We start from the raw sequence: 26,699 nt of genomic DNA, 5'->3' as shown, positions 1-26,699 counted from the left end.
CGGGGGGGGGGGGGGGGGGGGATGATGATAACAATGAAAGCTGGTGCCCCTCAGTGGAACCACAGATTTAATAGAAAGCATGTAAGCATGTTTCTGTGCTGCCTACAGCCAGGAGCAGATGAAAGACACTTGTGCGATTAGTTAACAAGTGGTCATTTAATCCCCCTGACAAACCCTCCTTTCAATTGCAGCTTCTCCTGTTACCACTCCACGTTTGAATGCCCTGTTCAGCTGTGCACAGATCACAGGTCTGCATTCCTACGAAGAGCACAGATCCACCCGCTTTTGCCAGTAAAACTAACAAGTACTTTACCGACTCCCAACTGTATTTTCTTCTGTTCCTCACGAATTTAATACAAACATGATCTTAGATTTATGCTTCAGGAAAAAGTCCTTAATACATGAGGCTTCCAGTACATGGGAAGTACATGATTCACCTCACCCAAATCCCTGAGTGGCTCCAGGATACAGATGCTGGAAAACGTTGCTCTAAGACAGAAATTCACCACAAATCTCCATATTACTTGTTCCATGTCCTCGCACAGTAAACATCAGAGAGCTCATCTTGTTTTCAAAGATCAAGATGTTACTTTGATTTACCTCTTTTTTTTTTCCCCTGAAGTAAGAGTTTAAATATGGGCAGCTCTTCAAGAGAGCACAGCACACAGGATGTAAGCACATGTTTAAAATACATAAGGGCTGAGGGAGGCACAACCATGTTCATCAAGTAATGTGCTATGCAACACTGTCTTCTGTGTTTATGGGTGACATTAACAGGTTTTGCCTTGCCAAGCACCCTTTATGATTATAGCCTTGTCAGAATTAAAGTATGTGATCACTAATTCGAGCCTCCAGATGGGTTTGGCTCCTGGCTTTCAAACTGTTCTTAACTTCTGAGACCAGCCTTCATTATAACAATGGATAATTTGTAATACTTGCATTTAAATACTTCCTCTTAAAAGGGAACTTCTGGTTGTATTACACCTTGCAAGTACAATTCATGAGATAAAGCAGAAAAATAATCATCATCTCTTGCTCACTCCCTTCCCTTATCTAATCACTTCATGAAAAATTACTCAAAGGTGCTTTTAAGGCCAAGGAGTAATTTGGTTTCCAGTCATTGACTTTTAAATAGATAGCTGGAAGCAGTGCAAATTTCTTAAATTCCACAACAGTAGCAAGTTACTGCGCCTCCCTTTCATCTCAACCACTCAATTTATGCTCCAGCACACATTACTGCAGATATGACCTCTTCCATCACCAACCAGTCACACTGCCACTATTAATGCAAACAACCTTGCTCTACAGCTACGTGTGAGCAAATTAATTCAACTCATCTCAAATTGACTTTGCAGGGTCCCAGCTAGGCTCTACAAAAGTTTAGACAAAGCTGTAATTTTTAACTGTCCTGGACAGAAATAATCAATATTTGTCTCCCATCTAGCATTTGTGCTTCAAGTTTGATAGCTCAGATATTGGTGATTCACTGTTCAGCCTGTGCAAACAGAGTCTTATCCCAGATTAGCATCTTGTCTGATGAGTCAGTCAAGTTACAAGCTTTGGGCACAAATGAACAAGACATTGGAGGGGAAGTTTGAGAAGTTCAAACCTCTAGCATAATTCTGAAGAAATTGTCTGCACTGAATGGGTTATGTGTTTCATTTAAGAAGAGCTTTTAAGAACAATAATTACTTTATCATTTAGGATAGTCTTGGGGGTTTTGTTGGTTTTTTTTTAACTTGAGTATTACTCAAAAATCACAGATTTTAGTCACACTGATACTCCTTTGCCCCTAAAATCCTATTTGTATTCATATCTTTAACTGAATTAACTGGTAGGCATAGCAATAAAGACTTAGGAAGATGCAACTTGTCTTTCATAACGAAAAATATCCCCTAAAAGCTAGGTCCAAGCCATATGGAATAGTACCGTTCAGAGGTGGTAGGGTCACAGTCTGCAGATAAAAATTTCACACTCCAGGTTTCTCTTTTTTCTTTTCAAAGTAAATTAATGCTTCTTTGCAATTCAGTTAATAGACTTAATAGATAGATGGTACCTGATGTGAACCATCAAAAAAGTCTTTGCAGTACCTACATTTAAATATAATACATCCCATAAAATCAAGGTGAATGACCATTTCAAAGCTGCTGAAACTCACTGCCCCAAATTCCCAAGGATTTCACACCATCCCCTGGGCATTAAGGGGCATATCCTCCAAGCTCAGCAAAACGAGCATTGCAATGACACAAGAGTCAAAGATTAATATTTATCTGTATGCACTTAATACATTTACCCATAGGACTAAGAGACAACCATGACATCTGTATTCTGCGACAGGATTTTCACAAATAAATTAATAAATAAACTCAGCGTGCACAAACTGCTGCTCACCACGAGAGGGCACGTTTTAAAAACCTAAAGCAGAAAACTCCTACTCAGGAGCAGATGTTATTCCCGTGAGGGAATAATAAAGGTTTGGGGCATGAGGTGGGAAAGTGCTCGGGGAAAAGGCAGCAGAAAGATTGAAAATGTGAAACGTCAATAAGCGCACTCAGGCTTGATGCAGGACAAGCATTCATGTGACAGACCGAGCATTTCTTTGCTGACACGGGTGCTGTGTGGACACCAAAAGGTACTTTGCACTTCTGCTGTCACCTCAAAATGTCAGCTGTGATTTCAGAACGCTCACAAAGTCAATGCCGTGCTTCTCTTCTAGTAAGGAAATTATTCACGCGGTTCAACTGCACTCAGAAGTACTGATATTAAAATGTTCCATGAAAGGAAGCACTGATCTCTCCTTCAAGCTGCAGAGTAACACACACTGCCCTGCCAGCTTTATTTCTAGGCTGTATTTGTCAGAGCACGCTGGAAACCTGCTGCAGACAGAGCAGCAGCACTGCTCTGTTCCAAATGGTGCCTGGGAGCTGAGAATGCAGGTCTGCAGGAAGGTCATTATTTCATATACAGCTTTGTAGAGGCATCTTGTACAGATTCAGACCTCTTCTGCTAGAATTCTTTTAGACAGAGAAGATAGCCCATTACTTGCTTTAGTTAATAGTGGATTAGAATGCAGTTGCTATAAGGATATATATTTTCCTTTATTCACCATAGTATTTATCACAAATATGAATATTAGCATTTTCCCAACACTTTATGAAAAGCATTACAAATAAAACATCCCTTTATAATACAAAATAAAATTACACGTTAGTTTAACAAATTGCTGGGACATACAGCAAGTACATTCAACATAAAAGAAAAAATATTTTAATTCAACTATTTGAAAAAACACACAATTCATTCACATGTCCAGTTATTATTCCTTTCTGATTAGAGGCAAAACAGTGATACTTTTCCTTGGCAAACACTTGTTCAAAAGGGAGCAGCCAATACTGGCTCCAGTACCTTACTCTGTGCCATCCCATTCAGGGCTTTCCACATCAATTTCCCTGCTAATAAACCTTTTCAAAACATTTCAAAGGAAACTTGCTCTCCTCATTTGCTCTCAGATTTCTACAAGCCTGCGATCAGGGCTCTGTATAATGAAACAATTAACAATGACTCTTTTCTACTCCTTGACACCACAAAGCCTGTTGATAATAAAAACTCAGCACTTGTGTCAAAACTTTCTTTATGTTGAAATATAGCCATGTACAATGCTAAGGAAAACATTACAATTCAGCTTGCAAGAAAATCTGATGAATTCAGTGGGACTTCCTGCACCAGAGTAGTCATTCAAACACATATTGGCAGAACAATCAACCAAAGCCAAAACAGTTCACAGCCCAATTTATGCTAAAATTTTCTAGCAGCAAAGGGGCATGAGAAGCAACATCTGTCTGGCAAAGGCAGAGGGCTGACGCTCAGTTATTTCTTAAATTAAGGCTGCTAAAGGACATTCGATTTCACACCAGCTCCAGGGGGCTGGTGAAAACTGTCACAAGCGAGCCCAGGGAACTCAACTACTGTGCCACAACGTGCAACATCTCTGTGGGTCATTCTTATACCAACAGACACCTCTGGAAAGCACTTAGCAGCTAGGAAAGGCTCTTCAGAAGCTGGTATGCATCAAAATTAGTGGATGCTGAGTCTCAAAAGGAGGGATGAATGTTTTCCTTAGTTTTGTAAAGCCAGAAACGATACAAATAGAAATACTAAATAGCTTTGATTCTAAGAGAATATAAACAGAACAATTAAGCAAAATCCCCCCATCATGACTGGAGAGCTTATCCACCCTCTCCAGAAGATGGTACCCAAGTTTAGAGGTTGCCATCTTCCTAGCACATAGCACAGGTGACATCTGAGGTGGCACTTCAGAGACTGGCACATGGGAAGGAAAGCGATGGCTGGGTACAGGACTGTCCATAGCAGAGGCAGTGCACTGCTGCCCCATCTGCTCCAGGAGCCTCTCAGGCACACAAACATTCACCAGGATGACCTCACCTCCTTCCCAGCACAGGTTACAAGCTCGAGACCTTGCTAGCATCCAGCAAGTCTAGAGGTGAGTCTTAACCTACGCACTCCAGACATCCCTCCCCTTGCCCAGCCTTCTCCCCAATTCCTCTCCAGCATCCTTTCAGGCTCAACTGACCACAAACTATGTCAGCACCAATCTTACAGACTCCAGGTCTGCAACAGACCAGGCAGAAGCCCTGTTTCACAGCACCCACACAAACAAGAGCTTTCACCCCAGCCCTGGTTCAGCCCTAAACTGGCAGTGATGATGGCAGGGCAGGGCTGACAAGGGAGCCTGACATCCCTCAGCCACCTCCAGCCTGACATGTTTGGCACCATTTGCTGCAGGAGCAGCCATGCAGGAAGCCCAGATCCAGGAAACTTCCACTGGGCCCACCCCAGTCAGCCAAAATGCCAGTTATCCCTTCAGTGGACATCCTCTGAGCCAGCTTTTGCTCACATGCCACAAATTTTTACACTGTCCAAGGCAGGATTGTCACCTACTGTCGTGTCTGTAAAACAACCTTGGTGTCAGAAGCCCAGTTAAGGAGCCTATAGAGTGCAACAACACCCAGCTATGCTGAATTTAAGCTGTACAACCCTGTACTACTGCCCACTTTCCTGAAACCAATCAAAGTAATACTTTGCAAACAACTGCTACTTATCTAAATGAATTTAAAAAACCCCACTGTGCAAACAGTATTCACTATTTAGGACCATCACTTCACCCAGGAGCATGCACAGTAATCACAGCATTGCTCTCATTGCATGCTGGCTGCTGTACTAGTCTACCCTGACAAGGGATAATTCCACTTACAGCCAGACAAATTCAGTGAAATTTATCCATAGAAACATTGCACAAATATTATTTCAAAGATATGATATCATGTGAATCTCTATAGAAACTTCTAGGATGGAAGGTGACAGCTAAATGGAGGTAGAAAAAAATAATTATAGAGCATCAAGCCCAGGTCCCTCTTTGTACAGCTTTCATTTGAACTTTTGAGCTAATTACTGTTTTCTAAGAATACCACTGGGCAGGAAACAGGCCTCCCTAATGGTAAAACTAAAGACTGCTTGGGTTGAGAGATTTAGCTGAAAATCATGACAGCTTCAGCAAGAGACAGTCCCTGGAGCCACAGCGGTGCTGGCTCCAGAGGGAGCCACTGTCTCGCTTTTGCACACAGAGAAGCAGCAGCAGCTGAGCACCACAAAGGCTTTCCAGGGCAAAGCAGAGAGGCTACGAGGGCAGTCTCTCCTGCATTGGCTGATGAGTATGTAACAACGCTGCTTTCCCCACGATAAGTGACAGCAATCGTGTGCATTGTGCTGTTGTACTGAAACAAAGCAGATTGTTCTTTATAAAGAACACAGTTAGTCGAGTGCTGCCATACGAGAGCGAGCGTGGGTGCCCGCATACGTGTGTGCAGCAGAGAAAAAGAGCAGTTTGCACTCAGAAAACATGCTCTGGGTTTGAAACATCCTTGAGGAAAGAGCTCACAGAAGAGTAAAGCAAAAGGTAATTGTGAAGAAAAGCAAAAAGCAGCCTGTTAAAAAGATGTAAGAGCATCTTCTATGCAACTCCTCCCAGACACCTGTAGCATTGTTTTTGCCTTGTTAAACAACAGAACAAGGCCTCCTTTTGTGATTGCTTGAACTGTCCTAACCTTGGACTGTGCTCAGCTGGACAGCTTCTGATCACTGTGGTCATGCCAAGCAGATGAGAGATGAGCAGATTGGGAGGGTCAGAAAGGGCAGTCAGCACACCTTGACATGGACAGAACACACAGCCCAGTGCAAAGAGAGAGGCTCATTGCTTCTCCAAGTCCTGGAGAGGGCAAGAGCATGCTCACTGCAGGGAAGCCTTTCACTGATTCTTTTAGGATATACCCAAGGCAGTGGCTGAAGGGGCCACCAAGATCACCAGAAGGTGCTAGTGCCAGTGCTAAGCTCTAAAAGCAGGTGTTGATCAGCACCCAAAATAGTTGCATTTTCAAGTTCATCAATTTTATCTCCATAACTTGCAGTAACTTGGAGACAAATTCAGGGTCTTATACCTTCCCAAAGCTTCCTCAGATTCATTATCCTTTCTCTGTGGTGGGAATAGTCTATCTCAAAGCTGTATCAACTCTAATCCAGAGCAGAGCATTTGCCTTGATCTCTAAGAAGTCAATGTGTGGAGGGGTGGGAGAGTTATGGGCAGATATAGCCCAGATACATTTTCTCTTTTACAGTGGTCCAAGTATGACTGCCAACTAAAATCAAAGTTTTGTGGTTTTCTGTCTGCATAGCAGCAGTCAGCCTTTGTGAGTGGAAACTAAATCCCAGAGACACACAAGAGCCAGGCTGGTAAACACTCTGGTTTTCAGCAAAGCAGGAGAGCATATTTTGCAGATAAATAAAGCAACAAGACACAAGTTAGAGAGGCTGGTTTAGCTCTACCTGCTGCATGCCATTAAAAAATGTAAGATATGTATCTGTGCTGCAGCTCATTCCCTGGAAGACTAATAGACTTAAGTTTAACATCTCACTAAAGAGGACTCAGCCAAAGGAGCACTCCCATTCCGTGCTGCACAATGGACCAAGGCTGCCCAGAGCAGCAGGAGAGGCTCCCAGGTGTTCACTTCCACCAAATGTGGTGCACGTCACTATTCAGCCTCCTCTGCCCTGTTTGCATCAGCCCTCCCAGCAGGAGAACATCCATCAGGAGCTGGTTCTAGCCTGGCCATCCAGGGGAGATTGGCCAAGCACAGCAGGAATCTAAGAAACCACACAGACCTCAAAAGGAGGGAGGTGGTGGCTCACAGCTCTGCTCTGCCCTTTGAGCAGGTTCAGAGCTTTATTCTCCACCAGCTCCTTTAAAACCCAAAGCAGAACACAACAGGAGCAGAGCACATGCCAGCCTGCCAGCCAAGGGATGCTCACCCCCTTCCCCTGGACACCCTGCAGGGCAAGAACAGCTCACAGGCAGCTCCACAACTTCTCTGATGTCTGTCTCATCACCAGCTTAAGCAGGTAAATTGGAAGTGAAGCAAAACTAGATTATTTAGTGTCCTGAGGGAGCAGAAACAACTCACCAGGAGATCTGCTCTGTACAGGGAGCCTGGCTGACCACTGGCACCCCTCAAGTGCAGCAGCTCAGCTTTGTGCTGTGCCATGAAAAAGCTTCCCCTAGGTACTTAATGGCTGTTTCAGTATTGCATATGGTTTGCTCACAGCAAAGATCTACTCTCTAAGGAGAGAGCAGAAAAAAGCACCTGGTGAGCTATGGCTCCTTTCACCACAGAATTCCTAGGTCCCCTCTGCAGGATAATGAGGTGGGGCACCACAGCCCCAAACATTCTTTTGCTCTGGAACTGACCGATTGCTTTATCTTTCCTCATATCAGAATGCTGTTGTGATATAACACCAGTTACACAGAGGTTCTACTAACACTCATTACACTATAATGAGCATTTGAGGCAGAAATTCCATACAAGAAGATTTACAACACTGTCTGAATGCATTTAGGATATCAAGCAGAATAAAATCAAAGAAATGAAAGTATATGTGTTTAAATGAAAAGCTTTGCATTGCTCAAGCAAAGAAGATAAAGACAGTGGAAAATACAAGCAGAAAAAACTAATTATGAAAATCAAAATCCTTTTGAACAGTCTGGATGGCCATTTGGAAATAAATCTCTATTCTTAATGCCTCAAAACTCCTGCTATGTCAAGCTTATTGCCAGAAGAAAGGCTGCTTACAAAGATAATTTTCTTTCATTAACATACAACAAAGTATTTATATGAAGAAATTCCAGATGGAGAGCAAGACTTTTTACCTCCCTCTGCCACCAACATGCTGTAGAGTCAACCTTCCTTAAAATACATGATCTGCTGAATTAAGGGAAAATTGAGTAGCTCACAGAAAAAGAAAAAATAAAGGAGGACAAATTAAAAGCTTGGCTTGACATGTTAATCTCTGTTACTTTAATGATGGTGTTTAATGTCATTTGGAGAGAAAAAGAAGAGACTACAACAAAGCTGTGTGTCCTGGATGCAGCATGCTCAGCAGGACTTCTGCCAAAAGCACAATGTTTTTATCAAAACAGCTTCTGATTAATCTTTCCCTCTCCCTCTGACAGTCCTGTGTGTTTCCATCTCTTGATTTAGAGCCAAATTATCTCCGTGTTCCAAGGGTTAATGCTCTCAAAAGTCTCATTATGGTAGCTATCTGCCCAGAGCAACTCCACGTAAACTAAAACACACAACAACCCCCAGCACATGATGCCAATACTACATGAAAGAGATAAGACAGTATTTCTTTGATTGTGCAAAATCACTGCAGCTGACTGTTATGTGGCAGATTTAGGACTTGCTCATACCCTGATGAGCCCATCCTGGAGCTAAGCAGGATAAGTCCTCACCGCCAGCACTGAGTCTCAAGTCTGGCTACTGGCACTTGCAAAATGACAGGCTGCTGCAGGGAACCTTCAATGCGAGCCTTCCCATCAATAATGTCAGAAGGAGAAATGCTGGCTACAGCTGAGCACTATTTTTGGTTGATTGAAAGCCATCAGCTAAAAAAAAAAATTAAAAAAAAATCACTAAATTAAAGGGAGGCGTGGGAAAAAGAACCCACTTAAAACACCTCTCACTTTTGTATTTCTTGTCAATGACCCCACTAGAGCAGCAGGTTTCTGACCAGTACTCCATGCCAGAGGGAATTACATTGCTCACTGCCTCGTCTGTGTCCATCTCAGAGGCACCAAGAACAACAGCAGCCCTGGCCATTAAACGCTTCACAAATAAAAATCCTGGCACCAACACTTTTGCTTAAACAAAGGAGACACCAGTAATCTTAAAAGGGAGAGTCAGAAGAATGGGACTGTTCTTAACCAAAATGACTGCATGCTTTGGCACAGAGGCCAACGGGATGGCTCCCAGGTCTCCACCCTGTCCTTTGCCCATAACTGCCCATGCTGGGAGCAACTGGAGCCTGCTGCTGCATTTCTAAGGAAGAGTTTTGAACTGCAATTCAGGCCAGCCAGGGCCTCCTAACCAGCATTTGCTTTGCTCATGAGGTTTCCACACACATCCAACCTTGGAGAACAAAGGAGCATGACAGGACTGTGTGCTTGCAGCAGACAGGAGGAGGCACAGAATCACCCGTCAGTCTTTACCTCTCCCCCAGCTACATTTTCAGGGAAAGATCTTGCAACACTTCAATCCCAGCTCTTGGTGGAAGGCAGCAAAGCATTTCGTGAAAGAGAGTACAAAGCACTCTTGGCAGCATCTTTCTTATTTGCTAACAGGGTTGTCCTGATCTGGCTCTACAACCAAAGAAATGAGGCAGAGGGGTCGTGTTTCACTTGGGTGGGTTCAGGGTCTTCATGGACTGTTGGTCCCCAAAGTGTTCCCTGCCCCAGAGCCTTCTGCCATCAGCTCATGCCACCTCTCAGTCAAGCTGCACAGATTCATTAGTTCTGTAACAGCTTTCTTTATCTAACTGGGATTTTTTTTTTTATGCAGCACATCTCTGAGGCATAAACCAAGGCTGGAAAAAAACCTAATTAGCGTAGACAGCACTGCAATGCAATTCTCAATCTTAACAACCACTGAGTTTTCAGGAGAGAGAGCAGAAAGCGATAAATGCTGGTACACTGAGATCTAATGAAACCTGTGAAAATCGTGGCAGTAGAGACACCCTATTGTATAAGGATTTAGATTTGAAAGACCATGAGGAAATGCCTTTTAATTACAATTATATATGTAAAGACAACAGTTACTTTGCTACAGTGCTTGTTCAAGGCTTTATTGTTAATTAGTTTACACAATGAAGCAGAAGAAAGTTGAGGGGGGAAAAAAAGAAAGGTTATTTGCTCTAAATATTAACATTTGTCTGTTAATTTTGCTAGAAGCTCATTCATAAGCTGTACCACAGTTCAAAACTAAGGATGAGAAAAACGTCTCTTTGCTTTGCTACACTGTGGAATTTGCAAAATTCAGTTTATGCCATGGAGAGCAGAGACAAATATTGGAACTATTTCCTTAATATTTCCTTAAATGTTTTTCATTAAGGCTTTGGCACAGGATGGAAAAGCAGCAACACATAACTGAGCACTGCCAGAGCTCAGCCCAAGGTCAGCCAGCCCCACAGAACAACAATATAACTCCCACTCTGCTCCACCAGCTCAGATTCCCAGGAGCTGGGAGGTACCCAGGCTCTGACAGTCTAACACTGCCTTCCCACCCAGCCCCACTGCCAGAGATGCTTGGCTACATCCTTTGGGAACAGGGACTGTGCTTTCCAAAAGGGCTCATGGGGCAAGCTGGATTTGTACTTGGGCACTGACTGTGTGTGAAACATTTTGATCTCTGTTCCTAACAGGGAAGACATTCTCTGCTTTTAAAATATGGCAAACAGGCTTTGAAGGCAGAGCCTCCATGACTTCAGTGTCTGATTTGCAGGGGGTAAGAAATTCACCCTAATGAGAAGGCTTCACAATAGGAAATGAAAGGATAAAGTAACTCCTATTTTGAAAGTTTTCACTGTCTGCTCATTCCAGCTTTCTGAAAAGAGCTACAACTGTCAGCACAGTCTGGGTAAGGCAAGAAACCATGTCAAGACCTGAAGTTCAAATAAGCAGATACAGCTTACAGAAACTCTTACACCAACCAGCACCTGTTTCCTATTGACTGCTTCTTTCCACTAAAAGGCAAGACGCTGCAGAGAGGAAAGAAAGCCACATCCATTTCCTAATGCCATATAATAAACCAGCCCAGTCTTTCCTTTGCTACAGCCTCGCCTTGCAGATAGTAGGGGAAAAAAAAAAGCCAAGAAAAGAAAAAAGATCTTATAAGCTTGATATCTTGCACATGTACATATACCCCTTCCTCACATAAATCAAAACCCTCCTGGTCTTCTACTCAGCTGTACAAAACAAGGTCAAACGTGAGCCAGTTACTCACATGTCATGTATCTTCTCCTTGTACTGTCATAAGCACAAAAGGTGGCAGCAGGTAGTGTCACTACCCACTCCAGCTCAGTGTTGAGGTGTAATCACCCTGAAACAACCACTGGTTTTGCAGCAGCTTGAGTGCAAAAGCCCAGCAGGATGTCTAGCCCAAAGGAAAAGGGTGCCAGAAGAGCTGGGACAAGTTTGCCACTGATGAGCTGTGCACTTATGGGCACCTCACTCTCCATCACCACAACTTTGCCTTCTCTCCTCCTAAGCTCCACAGAACTCTCCCTCTTCTGATTTGGATTCTGGCAAGAGTACAAGCTTCTGCTGTCCTGAGAGTTCTGTGTCTGAGAATGCCTCAACCTCTCCCTGCTGAAAGTAGCTACAAGAGAAAACAACTTACCCGCAGTTTAAAAGCAGCTGCTAAGTATATTCCCATTCAGCTGTCTTATAAACTGAAATGGGAAAAGACACCTAGTTATTTTTCAAGATACTGTGCTTTTACTGAAGCACAGCAAGAGATTGTTCTCTCTGCCTACCAGCTTAGTCTGTCTACCATTAACTGAGACAGGGCAAAAGACTTAAAAATGCCATAAGCCAAGTAGCACATAATTGTTTTTGCCTTAATACCAGCAAGCTCTTTAAAATAAGTTAATAGTAACATAGAGGATTTTGATAAATGCTGCATCTCTTTTCCTTGTAAGGGCCAACAATGAAAACTGTAAAGCTGAGACCCCATTTGAAAAAAAAAAACAACAAAAAAAAAACCAAAAACCAAATATATCTAAGAGTTAGAATAGACAAGCCTCATTTTGTAGTCTTCTTTCTAGCTATAGGGCAGTGACAAGCACTTTTACAAGTATCCCCTCTTCCCAAGACAGGCATCCGTAGGCAAAATTTCCATGAAGTTCAGGAAGATCACTAAAATGATGTTTGCACTTAATCCCTGAAGATATTTTATTATGTGGGAAAATACCATATTAAAATCCTAATAAAGATTTTTTTTCAGTCATTGAGATTTGCACAATACCCAATGGTCTAATGAAAGAACGTTCAGCTTATTTTTTTTTTTAATGTTCATTAAAACAGTACAACAATGTCCCTGAAATGAGAGTTCAGTAGCACACCAAACTCACTCAGGATTAGCTTCTCACTGGAGCTGCAACAGTGTAGTAGGAAAAAGAAAAAAGCTCTGAAGACTAAAATCAGTAACTTTGATGCACCTCCAGTGTCAAATCAACAAAAAAGGCATGTCCTGAACATCTGGCAAACACACATACAATAGGCTACATGCAAGATGAGCCTCATTAGATAAATCCATTAGTCAAGATAAGAAGTCTGTCCTGCTGAAGGCACTTTCTTCATTTGTAGGGCAAATTTATTTCTTCACAGCAATCAGAATTCAGGCTGCTGCTCCACCCAACATCACCTCCTTGACCTTCACAGAGTGCATGACTTCCCTGAGCCTATTACAGAGTTCTGAGTAACTCCAGAAGAGGCAAGGGCAGGGAGAGCCCAGCCAGCCAGTGCTGATGGAACACGGCACCTTCAGACTACACTGTGAGCCAAAGACCTCACAGCTCTGAGCCATCTGAAAAAAAGCTTCAAAAAGTTAGAGGGTGCCTTGGGGGACTATTTAAAATTACCATCAAATGGGTTTGGGCAGCAAGAGAAGCCTTTGGATATTTCCTTTTAACTGTTTCCTATTGCCACTACAGATCTTTCATTGACACTTGATGCAACTCTCATGCAACATGCTGCCTTCCCTAAGAACCTCAGGGCTCCAACACAAGCTGCAATATCCTTCAGACAGAAACACGCTGCAGGAGAAGGCAGAAACACTGCTGAGGACAGCAGGTATGTCTTCATTTCAGTACTGAAGAATCCAGAAAAGTCCATGATTAGAGACTGGCTGACAAAAAGCATCATCTTTAGGAAACTGCTCTCCATCAGTCAACTGAAAACATCCACAGGAGGAAATTCACATTTGTGTCTCAGTGCAGAGCCTGTGAAGACCTGAGTCCTGTGACTCAGACAGAGAAGGTTGCTGGCTCTGACTGATGGTAAAATGTAGATGTTTCCAATTCAAAGAAATAGGGTTTGCATCTGCTAGAAGGCAATAGCAAATCCAAAGAGCTGCCTTGACAGATCTCCAATGGCATTTTAGTTCTCTGACCTGTGTTACTGACAGACAAGTCAAACATAACAGGAATTTTTATTAATTTCAACTAGCCTTCATTAGCTATTCCTTTAGTTTTAAATGGTGTCTAAGGATTAGTGTCATCAATCCCACAGCAATAAATTGCCTGAAAAAAATATAAGCAAAAATTACTTATGTAAGAGATACTTTTGTCTTAGTAACACAGGTCAATCTAAATACCTATGTCTGTTTATCCATTTTTTCAAGATTTCTAACTACATCATGTAATTTACTGCTGCTAGAGAAACCAGTAGCCTACCTACACATTACTTGTCCATCAAAAGCATTTTGGGTTAAAGTTCTTTATTATGTTTGCTTTTTTATTAAATGTCTGTTTAAACAGTCTCTGAATTTAGCCTACATCATCTCCTACAAAGACATCTTTGTTAACTGTGTCCTTTCCTCCCTTTCTTTGCACAGCTGGCAGCCCAAAGACAAAATCAAGCCCTAAACCGAATTTGTACCTCTTGCACTGCATGACCATGAGATGTCTGAAACCTGGTTTGTGTTTAACAAAGTAGAAAGAAGAACCAGTGTCAGATACAAACACTGTGATACAGTATGGTTCCAATGAATAAACACTACATTGAGGAAACAGCAGGAGCCTACATTCTCTGACCATGAGTTTGTACTTGTGAGCTGCCCTGCTGTGAGACCAGTGGGCAGAACTTGGCTTCTGAATGCTCTGAGATGCCCCTGAAGCTGGTGGGGGCAGGCTTGCAAACATCTCCAGGGATGGAGGAAGTGCTGGAAGAAGACATGAGTTCTGTTCCCTTTAGAAAAGCCCTTTGCATGGAGCTCCATAAGAAAAGAGATGGGGAAGAGCCCAAAATCCCCACACCAAAAAAATCCCCCAATTGCAAGCCAGGGAGCAAAGGAGAAACGCTGAGAAGCTCATTTCCAACATTAAAAATACAACATAAGAGGATAAAAAATACAAACTGCTGGCCTAGCTTATCCCAGGATGAGCTTCTGTTCACTAAATATTTGTTCTGTCACAGAGGCAAAGCAAGGAAACTGGAAAATACTTACAGAACTCCTCATCCATATCCTTGGATTTGCTAACCCAACAATGAGAGTAAAAGCATGAACAAAGCTCACACCCCTGGTGCTTCACCCTGTCCAAAGAGGAAACAGGTCTTAAGACTATAAATCACACTTTTTTCCTGGCTTTTATGATGTTTAATGCTGCTCAAATCCTGTCTCTGCAGCAGAGAAGGTTCTTCACTAATTACTGCATTTCTCAGGTGATGAAAATCAGACTGAAGGTCACACTGAGCACCTCCAGCACCATGTAACATCCTGTCTTTGCCTTCCACCCTCCTGCTGCCATCAATGACATCCTTCACTGTCCTCGCCATTGCTGCTGTTGAACCTTCTGCAGAAGTGACAGATACTGAATTTCTTTGGAAACAAGATAGCAATGAGATTTGGCCAAGCACAAGGTGGAGATAAGCACCTTCACATGGAAGAAGGGATGTGTTTTCACCCCTCTTCCTCACAGTCTCTTTTCTCCTCAAGAAAAAAGCACTAGAAAAATATTGTTCAAGAAACAGATGGAGGAGACAGGGAGGTAAAATAAAAACAAACAGGTTATTATTTGGTATAAATCTACTCTGGTTCCTAAAGGAATGAATAAAGTAAAAAGAGAAGACATTCAATACACGTAGCTTTCTCCTTTCACAATATTGGGCTGGTGCCCAGAATTGAGGGAGTGATGAGAGTTTGCTCATATGAGCCAAAAGAAATGGCTCTCACTTGTTGATAGTATCCTTTACACGATAACAATTACAGTGTTTGCCACAGATCACATCTAATTCTTGCAACATCTCTGATTGGAAAGAGTTTCTGCTTTTATTAGTTTTGAATAAGTGCAACTTCCCTTTTACTCATTTTCCTTGAATGCTCCTCTTCTACCTGACATTAAATCTCTTTGGACATTTACTCAATTAATTTGCCTTAATTAAATTGAGATTACTCCACTTAGGAAGTGGAGTGAACTGAAATCAAATTAAAGCAACTTTAATTTTGAAAAGTGTGCAAACACAGAGGTTTAATGAGGTTTAAATAATCCTTTTTAAATTCACACCTCTAGTTAATTTAATGCAGCTTTCCTGAAGATACCTGTATGGACATGTTCTATGTCAAGATGTATTTGAGAAAAGACAGTGAAGGGAAGAGCAACATCCACATACAGAGAGAGAGAGAGAGAGAGAGAGAGAGAGAGAGAGAGAGAGAGAGATGATAAAGGCAATTCTGTCTACAAATCTTTGCAACAGAATGAGATCACTTATTTTTCTGCTTTTAGAAACCCTGCTAGCAACAGAAGTACAAGGGATGAGTGAGGCTGACATCCTCAGCACGTCTTTTTCATCACTTACACAAGAGGGCAAAGAACGAAAGCACAGACCTGAGATCCATTTTCCAAGTGAACGGATCAAAAATTATAGAGCACACCAACAGCAACTAAAAAGCAGACATAAATTAAACCCTATCCTAAGGTGAGACAGACTGTGACCGTGGGCCTTTAAGGGACTGCTAAAAGACACCCATGATCCACAGAAAGGAGCAGCGCTGTGTGACGTGGCAGTGATGGCCGTGTCACTGTGCATGGTCTGATCAGGGTCATTGGGAGCCCCTCTGTCTTCCCCAAAGGGGCAACATAGTTTGAAACCAAGGAGCAGGCTGGATGTTTTATTTGCCACTCCCCCAGACAACCACCCCAGGCTGCTGAGCAAGACAAGACAGATGTGGCTCAACATCACCAGCCTGTTGGTTTTGACCTCTGGTGCCAGGATCAAACCATCTGTTACTAATAGTTGGTTGTGGCTGCAAATATTGGGTTCACTGACTGGAGCATTGCTCCAAATCCCCACCCACAGTCTCTTTCCACTTGTCAAGGGCAGCCTCTTGGCAGTGGAAGTTGCTCTCAGTGCTTGAGGGCATGTTCTCAGAAATCCCTCCTGGCTCATTTCTGACATCCTCCGCCCATCATTTCTCATTCTCCTGTGCACTCTCAGGCTGTAAGATGTGTTTTCCCCTCTGCAGTGGTATCTGCTCGTTCTGGATGTAGCTGAAGAGACATCCAGAACACAGCCAGACCCTGTAAAGCACACACTCACAGGCTGGGTGTGCCTGCGCACCGTTTCCCCACCAGTGAGGTCAGCCTGATTCACCCTGCACAGGAAACAATGACCCACAGCCTCCAGCAACCATTCCATGTCTGCACAAAGCAGACACAGGGCTTGCCAGTTCAGACAGCACTTACCAGAAGTATCTAATGTCACTATTTTCCCACACCTCTCCACTTTAATAAAAAAAACACTTTAGACACCCCCAGCAGCACATGCACAGACAGCTGTACGTCCATGCTGGCACACCTGCACACAGACCCATTGCTCTCCTTTGGGATTTTACTGTCCTTCTTACTCACTACCATGGTGAGATGCTTACACACATGCTTATTTGCTGCTCAGATCAAGGTTTTAAGAGAGACGTGTGCCAGAGTCTATTTATGGCCCTGGAAGCTGTACAAACTACATGCGTTTGCTACCTCCTCACTAACTCAAGCTGCCATTATGCACTGATTAGGCACTGACAGCAAAATAAAACTCTGAGTTTTCATGTAAAGATTGTCACAGACTAATTCAAAAACAATTTCAAATTAGACAAGCAAATCCCTGTCCAAACTTTCCTTCAAATATAATGAATTGCTGGTTTAGCTCAGGCATGCACATTTTCAGCTCAAAATGACAGAAGATTGTTTTCCTCGCTCCTCCTGCAAATTTAACAAGCCACTGAAACACAAGGTTTATCACTGAGTCATTCACACCTGCATAATCCTGCTCATCACTAATGAGATGCAATTTAAATTCTAGGAAAAATAAAGACTGGAGGGGTGGTGGAAGGAAATGAAATAGCATTCAGGACAATGCAAAGATGCTCAGCCCTTAAATAATCCCAGAACACCATTTAGGTTCAGAGACCCGGGCAGGAAAAGATTTCCAGTGAGCCAAGGGCACTGGGAATTAACTTCCCCTCTCCTCCCAATACAAAAGGCAGAGGCAAAATCAATTTGTACCAACAGCAGAACTTACACTGGGAAGCCACAGGGAGTAGGTTAATTGTGAGATTGTGAGGAAAAATAACACTTGCTACAAAGCAATTAAAAGCTGCTCTCATGAGTGTTCAGAGTCCTTTTCAATTTACTTAAAACAAACATGTTTCCCTAAAAAGAAAAAAAAAATCAAAACCCTTCAACCTTCAAAACAAGCTCATTACTCCCTCCAGATTCTTCCAAAGCAAGCACATGCCCTGTGCTTTTACAGTGACTAGGGAAATACAACCAGAATATTCTGCTGTAATTTCCATACAGACTCTCAAATGCTTCACAAGTGTTCAGTACAGCAGGGAAGGGTCAGCCTTGTGCTCACACAGAGTTAGGCACATGGGGGTGTTCCAGATCATTGCTGCTGGGGTGGAGCACATCACACATGGTTTCACTGAGGGGAAAAGTCAGAATTGCTCAGACTTTAGCAGAGACAGAAGAGGGACACGTGCTTAGAGAGAGCACAGACCAACGCTGGCTTTTCTCACAGCTCATCCAAGATGCTTTCCTGAGCTAAAAGCACCATTGTGGCACAAAATTGTCCTTCACACTGGCACCAGTGTCAGGCTGGGTTCCACCTGCAGCCCTGGGACCTGCACAGCCCGAGAGGCTCCTGATCCCACCCAGCTGCCTCCCTCCTGGGCTTGCTGCCCACACCCGGCAGCTCCGACCTGCAGGAAGGCAAATCCCGACCTTTTGGGATGGAAAGGGCTCCCAGGCAGGGCTGGTTTGGTCACAAAACAAAGGAACCTCAGTGCTTTCTTCTGGCCACAGCCCCATCTCTCAATTTCCCTGCAGAAGTGAAGGAATGGGGCTGTATCACACTGGAGCAAGGGCTGCATCACCAAAAAACAACTCTTTCCATAAGAACACGAGAGAGAGCAGGTCAAAGAGGGGTCAATAAAAATAAGTTTTAAGCAATTAATAAACGGTAAATAAAGTCAGCAGCTTCTGGAAACTGCAGAGGGGAAGCTGGTAGCAGCTCTGGAGCAGTGACAGCCCTGCCAGCAAACACCTCCTTGCCTTTCAGACAGCCCTGAACAGCTCTCACACTCCACGGGGGAGAAAACCATACCAGGGCCTTGTGAATTAGGAGGAGGTTTTTGTAAAGGATATTAAAGCTCATGCATTGGGGATTAAGTCAGTTTTTATCTGTTAGAGATCAGGATGTGGCTAACAGTAGGGGACAGATTATCTGCATCTGCCACTGGGGAGGATTTACACCTTCTGAAGTATCTGTGCCTGCTATTGTCAAAACCATTCTTCAGCCTGAGCCAGCAGCTTCTACAGGCAAGGAATGCAAAACTTTCCAGATGTGTGCAAAGGTCCTCAGTGGCAGCATGTAAGAATTTTCAGTAATTTAGAAGAACAGAAATGAAATCTTGATTGTGCCAGGCCATGTAGAAGTTAGTTTTTATTTGTAAAAACATGAAATTGGCTCTGACTTGGGAAATTTACCAAAGGAAACATCCATTCTCAAGCCTGGTGTTTAATAAAATACAGAAAATCCACATGGTGGGCAAAGGATCCCCTGAAAACATCCTGGATTTCTACAGCTTTCCTTTAGAGCAAAAAAAGGTGCATAAAGGTCTTGGCCCATGAATAGGAAAGAATCCAGATCTTCACTCAATCCATCCCTCCACAAAATTGCTGCTGTAAATATGGGAAACAGCTGCTGCTCAGCACAGGGCCATGGTGTGGCCATCTCTGGGGCACCCATGTGTCCAGGTGAGAGTGCACACTCTCAATGTATTTTCTGGGCTTTCTCACTCTGCTTTCCACTATCTCCAAGTTCTTTAACACCAGCAGAATGACTGATATCCATTTAGCATTACAGCACCAAAAACAAACAGCTCGTTAAACCTCCAGAAAGCTATTTCAGAGATATATATCAGTTGAAACATTCCCAAAATTTATCTTCCAGAAAAGCTGATAATCACATGCTCATAAGAAACAAATGTTCAACCAGAGTCAGTTTTGTAATATATTAATTAACATAATTTTCATCGGCAGTGACAACAGGCCATCTGCTACTCTGGCATCACAAGAGACCGAGTTTCAAGCCACTTTAAGCTGTTTCTTGTTGTGCATGGCTGATTTTCATCTAAAAACTAAGCGTGAGTTCCTCATCTTTTTTTGGATAAGCACTCCCCAACAGGCAGCAAACAAACTTTTTCGCCTGGTAACCCAATCCCCTGTATCAGCTGCTCCTGGCTCGCTGCCCTGTGGCACCCAGCAGCTGGTACAAGGGCTGTCACTCCAGGACCCATGCCAGCATCCTGGCTCCAAGTCAGAGCATATCCCAACAGGAAAAACCATCTAGAGACACAGTCAGCACAACTTTCTCTGCAATAAATTAAGCGCAAACTTCAATGGCAGAAGCTGTTATCTGGTTTATCAATAACATTGGCCACGGGGCATAACTGCTTCCAACACAAACTCGCTGACTTACAGCCAACTGGTGACCTCAGTAATCTCGTTTTTATTTCAGAGGCAGTGGAAATGCCAACAGAAAACCATGTCTGTTTGTCCTGTCCCTCTCTAGCTTCATCATTTATACGAAATAACACAAAAATGGGAGAGGTTTTCCTAACTCCTCTTGTCACTCGGACTTCCATAATTCAAAGTCATTGTTTAATTACTCCCAAATAGCACCTGACTCTGTAGAAACCCAGGATGAATAACCATCATTTTGGCAAAGACAAGGGTTTAGGAAAATCACTCACATACTGGGCAATAAGTCTCCTGAGATTCAAAAGCAAGCAAGAACCTCATTGAAAAGTTGAAAAGCAAGTTCATTTACTCTGCTATTTATAGCTTAATTATGTAGATGAGCAAGCTATTTCCAAGTCAGACCTGATAAATGACAATAATTTTAAAAACAGAAAATCCCTTGGCAGGAGAGGTTCAGTCAGTCCCCAGCTTTGAATCCAAGCTGGGATTCAAAGGGAAATGAGGACCAGCACGCAGCTCTGCAGGCCAGAATGGTTTCTTAAACATCAGTGCCACACAAATCCACACTGAGGCTTCAAAAGTCGCACCAAGTTGATGATCCTGGAAGTGGTCACCCTGTAGCTTTGAGATCTCCTGATCTCTCTTCATCTTGTGATTGCCACTGAGTCCCACCCAAATCATCAGCGCCCTAAATTTTTCAGAGAGAGGATGCTCTATCCTTCACAGGTCTGTGAGACATCAGGCAAATTAATGTTGATGGCTACCAACAAATGTAACCAGGTCACCAGTGAACGTTCCCAGGCTTTGACACAAAACATTTTCCAAATAAAATCTTGCGACACTGATAAAGGTCATTTACCAGAAATCAATATTTGGCAACAGACTCCTGAGTGCAGCAGATTAACACTGGTGACAATGATATTTACTTTCACTACAAGTAATATTTGCAATAACAGAGCACTGTTTTATCCTATGTGTGACACACACAAGGAAAACTAAACTATTTAAATGTAAATGAGAACGTTCATATTTGACACCAAGATTTTGCCATTCACTATTTGCCAGAAGTATTAAAGGATTTCTATTTACCAGTTTCAGCAGGCAGTGAACCATGTGTGCTCTTCACCAGGCACTGGAGTGGGCCCTGTGCAGCTCTTGCCCGACCCTTTCCAGCCTCCTGTCCCCATCCCATAGATTACATTAATCCTCTTGTTTGTCCTTTCTTTAATTAAATGATTCAATCTTCCAGGCAGTCTGTGCACAGATATCAGCAGATAAAATTTTCAAAAAACCCTGACTGTACTCACAGGAATAATCTTTACTGTGTTAATTAGCAACCAGAATCACAAGGAAACACACCCAAGATAATTAAGGGAGAAGCATGCAGAGAGAAATTTTAAGTATAGCAAGCTCAAATCTCCCCAAGTTCCAGATTCTGGCTGCTGCTTCTCATCTCTGATAAGCAAGGAAATAAGTGACCTGACAGAGCTGGGAGGATGTCTCTGTCAGAAGATCTTTTAATGGGCGCATTAAATAAATATCTGCTCAGGCAGGTTGATGAAAAGTTGATCCTCTCTGGTAACAAAAGACTTCAATTCCCAAGATCCCTTCAGAAGATGTTTTACAATACTTTCTGGTGACATTTAACATGGGGACCAATGCCCTGTCTCAGGCACCAACCTACAGGAGAACAACTCATCTGGAAAGAGCTGAGACTGCTGGGGAGAGACAGACTCATAACCTGGGAAAGAGTTGATAAGCTCTGAAAAGGCCTTGATGGATTTTGATGGATGATGCAAAGAAGTTAGTTATGATTTAACTTCCATTTCAGTTCTCTTGCCTTCAATAAGATGATTAATTACACAATAATCCAAGAAACTGGTCACTGCAACAATGTAACCACCAGCTTTTAGCAGTTATCCCAAGGAAATGATAAAGGCTTCTTTGATCCACTAATGATATTTCGAGTGAGAAAAATTTTGTATTTAAAGGGGAAAAAAATTTACAGAAACTCTTTGAAGTGCTGCCTCTATAGCAATTAAAAAGTGGCAGCCTGTAGAGAACAGGAGGATATGTTCTATTTTTGCACAGTGCTAAATAGGTAATGCCATGCCAAGACAAATCAGGGCTGAGGCCAGACTAGCAGATATTCCCAAGAAATGCACGAGCACACATCTGCCCCAAGAGCACTGCCAGCAAAGCCTCCCTGCATCCCACACCAACCCTCTCCAACACAGGGAAGGTTCAGGCTGGGTATAGATAAAAACACATTTGGTGGAAAGCCATCTTCATAAAAAGAGAAGATGTAAAGCATGAAGCAATCTGAGGCACTTTCCTGAGCACTCACTCCAATGCCACCCTCTGTGAGCCATCAGGTGCTCTGGACACTGCTGTGCCCACCTGCCCACAGTGGCACAGGAGAAGGCTCCTTGGGGAGGCTTTTGACCACCAAGCCAGTGAGGTTTGGAACATCTGAGGCAAGAAAAGGAAAATTATGTCATTCAATTCTCTGAAGTATTATATAAAAGGCATGATCCCTTTTCCTGAGCACTCACTCCAATGCCACCCTCTGTGAGCCATCAGGTGCTCTGGACACTGCTGTGCCCACCTGCCCACAGTGGCACAGGAGAAGGCTCCTTGGGGAGGCTTTTGACCACCAAGCCAGTGAGGTTTGGAACATCTGAGGCAAGAAAAGGAAAATTACGTCATTAAATTCTCTGAAAGTATTATATAAGGCATGATCCTGCCTGGCACGTAGGGGTCTGAAGAAATGACCCACTGGTCTCTGGCAGTTTTGTATTTCAAACATGCAAAAGAGGAATCTTCCACATAGCAGCTAATGAAGCACAAGAGCTATCTTTATCCTTTACCACAGGAAGCACCTCAGTAGCTCAAGCAGATAATATTTCTTTTGCAATCCAGACAGCTTTTAAATAAATAGCAGATTTGAAAATATAATGGTTTTGATTGACAAAGTTATGAACTTCAAGTGCTTTGTATAAAAGAACAGTTTTTCTTTAGTTACCTAATGCTGATGGCGTGATGTGTCTCACCTTGTTCATAATTCAGGACAGTACATGTTTTTGCTGTTAAGGACATTGTTAATTTGAAATCTAATCATTTGGAGAGGAGTCATAAGTGCTTTCAAGTGCTTTCACAGTCACATTTCCATAGTCTTACAGAATATTCAGAGCCTTCTCCTCCAGAAGACTCGCACAAACAAGAGGAGAACGCTATGAACAGATGAGACCAGAAGGTACCACACCATGGTGGCACTTCTATGCACAAATGAAGCTGCTAAGAGACAATCAAGTGACATTTTGTCTAACAGACAAAAATTTAGTACCTGTAAGAATGCCACATGCCACTCTTATTAAGTGATCTGAATACCTGAGTGCACTGCATGACCCCAAGAGCAGCCACACACCACCAGGGTCTCTGACAAAGGATTCCAGCTTCCCTGTGCCCAGCTCCTCCTCTCCCCACAGACAACCATGGCTAATAGTCCCTTACTGATTACTCACCCAGGGGAGCCCCCAGCACGTGCTCCCCACCCCAAACACTCCAGCTCACAGCCAAAGTGGAGGTGGCACACTCCTGCCCCTCTGTCGCTGTGCCACACAGCTCAGTGGCTGCCAAAGAAGAAACCCCTTCATGCTGTGTGATATTTCTGCTGATAACAAGCCTTTAAAAATTTAAAGCATGTGAATAAAAGCTTTTGTGGTCAGACAAATGGCCCATATGCTGGCAATTAAATTTTATACTGGCAATATGGTTGATTGTCAGCTACCAGAACACGAAAGATCTTTCTGACTTTCAGAAACTTGGCTGGGACTCTACATACTTCTGCAAAACTCAGGATCCACAGCACCCAAACAGGTCTCCAGGATTCCTTGATGGGCCCCTGGGCAGGAGCAGAGCTGGAAGTGCATTTTTCCCCACAGGGAAAGTTCTATTTTTGCCCTACGTCCCAAGCTGTGTCTCAGGGCTTTCCCATCCTGCACACCCTCTCATTGAGCGAGCCCTCACATCCTTGGTCTAGAGTTTCAAAGCACACAGTCCCAGCCCAGGGCTTGGCTTTAGCTCCTGTCCAGCTGGCTCCCTGCTCCATCCCCAGTGTGGGGAGTCAAGACACGAGCCAACTACAAACACAAACCAAATCCCTTCCAAGCTCCTACTGCCTTTAATCTCTTGCTTATTGCAGTAACCCTAAACTTACAGATGTTACGTGTAGAGAAAAAGGAGTTGGCTTTTTTTTTTTTTTTTGGTTTACGTGTATTTCATATAGTCAATGCCCCCATGTTTTCTACACATAACTAAGTGCCAGTTCTGTCCCCCTTTCAGACCATGCTGCTTCAGTAAGACACATGATGAACAAAAGCATCAGTTGACTAAATTGACATGCTCCAAATGCCATTTAATCCTCAGGAAAAAAAATAAAAAATCTGGTAATAGAACTGCATCTACTAACAGGTCACTAAAGCCTAGGCAAAATTCATGGGCAAGCCTTACCCTGCATACACACACTGTCATTTCACACACAGACACACTGATATCACCCAGATGTTGCCATGTTTGTGGCGCTTGGTAAGGCAATAGTGATATCTGAAATACAGATACTAAATCTTTAAATCTTAAATACCAACCCTTCATAAACACAGATAGAAAATCTCAAGCACTGGCTCATGTTTGGATGCCCAGCAAAGAGCTTGTTATACACAAGCTCTTTGTTTTAACTTAGGTTTTAACTTAACTTTGTGCTTCATGTTGCAATTGATAAATAAGACAGGGCGAAGCATGACTAAAAGCTTAATTCCTCCCCCCATAGCATAAACCATCTCCTTACAAGTAATACAGGTTCCATACAATGAAGAACTTCAGATTCATGGCCAAGAAGGGTCTAACAGGCAGGCACCATTTTTCACAGCAGAGCCTTAAGCCAGAAACACTAAATCCCACCTGAAATCTTTCCCATTACATCAGAAAATTGACATTTGCATTCCCGTATACAAAAGTGAAATAATTTCCTTTTCATTTCCTGAAGGCAGAAAAATAGTCCCTCCAAAGGAAGGAAGCATTCTTCTTATAATTAAAGTTTGGATTCAGAGTTTTGCAGCAATGTACTGCCCTGGGTTTGCAGATATGTCATTAGGCATGATTACTTGGAAGATCCCATGAAAATGAAAAATGAGATGGTCAAACTCCTGGGTACAGAAATAATTGCTTTTATGTTGGATTGCTTGCTTAATTCCAGGGAAAGGTAGTCTCTGATAAACGGTAGTCCTTATCATATTTTCAAATGTGTGATGTTACAGTTAATTTAAGCTTCCCTTTCTTATCTTTGCCTTTCCTCAATACTACTCAAACTTCAAAACTCATTTCACTTCCCTTCTTATACCAAATAGTCATTGCTATTGTTGCTGCTCTAAAAAACTAAAGTCTGTATATATAGAAGGAAAACATGCAAAAATGTCGGAAGCCTTGGCCTTGAACTCCCCAGTGCCACCACACTTTGCGTCTGCAGTTAAATCATCCCTCCCTGTCTGCACAAAGAGCAGCCGTAACACTGCAGCTGTAAACAGAAGGCATTTTACTATCTACAGGCAAAATAGTCTGGCAAAAGTTTCATTATTTTAAAGAACAGAGTAATCACTGTAAATTTCCCGTGGTAGCAGGGAGACAGAGCAATTAGACACAGCCCAGAGGGCTGACCAACACACTTCAGAGCTCCCAGTGATTTGCGAAAGCTTTCTGACCAAACTTTGGTGGTTTTTATTTCTCCCTAGAAATCAGAGCAATCTGTCTCCTGAAAACACAAAGCAAACATAACACCAGAAAAAATAATAAAGACATAACAGAGAGATGAAGTTGCTGATGGATGTTGCTGGCAAAACTTCTGTACAAGCCTACCTTCTGCTCTCTTCAAATGGGCTTTGCCACTCTGGGACCATTTGTTAGACCACAGCCACTGCCAAACTGCAAGATGATACCCCTGACAGCAACACAACTCATTACTCCCTGATTTATGGAACAAGAGCTTGGGAGGGGCCAGCACACAATCTGGGAAAAAAACACCAAACACCAAATCCATCCACAGAGGTGACATTTATTAGGTTTACGCATTTAATAGTAGCATTAAGTGTTCTCCTAGAAGAGGCAGGGAAAATGTGCTTATTCAGAAGGAAAATTCACTGCTTGTACCTCCTAGTCTGCTTTATTATCCAGCAGCCCGTGGCAAGTGCTGTGTTTAAGGACTGGCAGCAGATGCCTCTGGGGAGAGACACTAACACACTTGGAGAGAACCTTGCAGATCGAGCCAAAACACTCAGCTTCGAGCTGTGAAGGTTTTACACTTGACAAATATTCAGGTCACTGTAGAAAACACTCCCTTTATCTTCTCCCCTGAAGGCTCCCAGACCAAGCCACCAACCCTTCCTTCTTTACATCTGGAGCTGTTCCCCCACACAAGCTCACTTTGCACTTGAGTACAAACGTTTTGGGATATGCAGGGAGCCAACAAGAAGCAAAGAATTACTGAT

The 26,699-nt window shown here is 42.9% G+C and overlaps 1 protein-coding gene across 21 annotated transcripts in view; it reads right to left on the bottom strand.

The window, feature by feature from the left end:
* The window catches only part of MAGI1 (membrane associated guanylate kinase, WW and PDZ domain containing 1), a 338,676-nt gene that overhangs the window by 237,335 nt on the left and 74,642 nt on the right, over positions 1-26,699 (bottom strand). The window lies entirely within an intron of this gene.

This window comes from Onychostruthus taczanowskii, unplaced genomic scaffold, assembly GCF_017590055.1.
Source record: "Onychostruthus taczanowskii isolate IOZ18803 unplaced genomic scaffold, ASM1759005v1 scaffold9, whole genome shotgun sequence".
NCBI lineage: Eukaryota > Metazoa > Chordata > Aves > Passeriformes > Passeridae > Onychostruthus > Onychostruthus taczanowskii.
This window is presented reverse-complemented; position numbering and strand designations above follow the sequence as displayed.